Genomic DNA, 2,500 nt, shown 5'->3' on the forward strand with positions numbered 1-2,500 from the left:
GTTGAGTTCCTGTTTCGCTTCGGGCCATCGTCGTCATGTCTTTTCTGGTACGTTCCTCTCCATTTTCCCGGATTTTCTTGTTAAGTTTGCTTCCTTTCATCTTTAGTTTGAGTCTCCTTGCTTATTTTATGTCCAACTTTCTTATTTTTCGTTTCATTTTGTCTTGCTTTTCTGTGAGAGAACTTTGCGTTACTCCCTCTACTTTGTGGTTTTACTATTGTTTTTTTTTTCTGGTTTTCATTGTCCTTTTTCTTTTTTTCTCCTCCTCCTTCTCATTCTCTTCCCTCCCTTCCTCCTCCTCCTCCTCCTCCTTCTCATTCTCTTCCTTACCTTCCTTCTCCTTCTCATTTTCATTCTCCTCCTTCCCTTCCTCCTCCTCCTCCTCCTCCTCCTCCTCCTCCTCCTCCTCTTCCTCCTCTTCCTCTTCCTCTACCTCTCCCCCCTCTTCCTCTTATTTTTCGTCCTACCCCTCCCTCTTGTATTGCAGTGTTATTATTGTTTCGTTTTTGTTATTTTTATTGTTTTTTTATTAATATTGTTGTTCATCGTCAACATCATGTTATTATTATTATTATTATTATTATTATTATTACTAGAATGATAATAAAAATAATAATAATAATAATAATAATAATAATAATAATAATAATATTACTTTGTATTATCATCATTATCATTATTATTATGCTTAATTTTTGTTGGTGGCTTTTACTAGGACTTAACCAAAGCTATAAGGTTTTTTATTGTTTAATGTCTGATGGCCATTTGTAGCAAGCAAAGCATTTTTTGTACCTATTGCGTGTTTACACTACATGGGAGCTCGTCAAGATGTTTTTGAAACTCAATCTTCATAGTTTCAAGAACTCTTACTACGACTGAAATCACTCGATATCGATCTCAAGGTCCTTGAACTTGCTGAGCTTTTGAACGTCCTTGAGAGAGAGATTGGCATCGTTGGGTACTGCTACGTCGATGAGTAGACAGTAGACGTTTCTTGTTGGGAGAGATGATGCCCGGTCGGTTTGCTGTAGTCGTCCGATCAGTCCAAAGTGGCATCTTGTATATAATGACGGTGACCTCCGTTTCTACGGCTTTGTCTGGCTAATGTTTGATCCAGTGCTCGGTCGCTTGAATAACATTTATTTTGAGCTCTGACACTGTAGATATCGTGCGGGGTTATATCTATTGGAGTACTCGATGCATGCCAAAACGGTGCATCTTGAAATGATGTGTGCAACATGTTGTTCATGTCGCTGACACATTCGGCATTTGCTGTCGATGTCCTTCATCAGCATGCATCGTTGGTGGTATTGGGTGTTCAGGGCCAAATCTTGCGCTGCCACAACCAGACTCGCGGTTTCTGGTTTGGGTTTAGCACTTCGTAGCCATTCATAGGTTTTCTCTCGATCCCCATAGTTTTTTGTGGAGGTTATTGAAGAGCTGGCCGTGGAGAGGCTTGGGCAAGATATTGCTGGTCCGTTCCTCGTTGATCGAAGCCTTCAGTTGCGCCTTAAAATGTTTCGGATTGGTGGCACTTGCTGCGCTGTATTTCTTTTTAACTTCTTCGCCGATATTCAATAAAGAGTACTTGACTTTGGCTTTCTCATGGTCTCATATTCTGCCTATTATTATTATCATTCTTTTTATTATTATTATTATAATTTTTGTTATAATTCTTTTAACTTGTTATGATTTTCGATATATCCATAATTATCACAATTTTCGTTGTTGTTGCTGTTTTTATTATTATTGTTATAGTTATTATTAGCAAGTGTTATTACCATTTTTATTGTTATCATGATCAACTTTGACATTATTATTACTGTTAGTATTTTATTTTATTATAACCAATATTGTTATTATTATTATTGATGGTTGCTAATTTTTTTATTATTATTGTTAAAGCTGTTATTATTATTATTTTTGTGGCTGTTTTTATTAATTGTTATTGTCATTATTATTATTATTGTTTTATTATTACTATTATTATTATATTAATGTCGTCACTTGATATTACCATCGTCGTCATCCTTTCACTCTCGTTTACGTTTTCATTATTACTCTTAGTTTTGGTAACGATTGCTTTTAGAATCTGAATGATATACTATAAGACTATAATATGTATATATACATTGGCAGTTATCTTATATGATTTTATAATGACAGTTTTATAGTGACTTTTTATTTACTGCCATTACGTTGACTATAGTGACACTCATGAAAGTGAATTGATAGGTACATTGTTTCTGAATATTGAACGTCACAAAAGAACTTGCAGAAATAAACTTGTATTGGTGGTGATAGATTTAATTGAACTGGAAGTTTGTTTGTCCGACGTGGCTGTATGATAATTTTTATTTCAGAAATTTGCATGTTGATTGTTCCGTTGATCTGGAAAGTTTTATTTTCATTTTTATTTTCCGAATTGTTGGTTGCGATGAAATGCCTGTATCCATTTGTCGAACTGTTTATTTATTTTTGTGTATGCGCACACAATGCA

Source organism: Penaeus chinensis, chromosome 6 (genome assembly GCF_019202785.1).
Source record: "Penaeus chinensis breed Huanghai No. 1 chromosome 6, ASM1920278v2, whole genome shotgun sequence".
NCBI classification, from domain to species: Eukaryota; Metazoa; Arthropoda; class Malacostraca; order Decapoda; family Penaeidae; genus Penaeus; species Penaeus chinensis.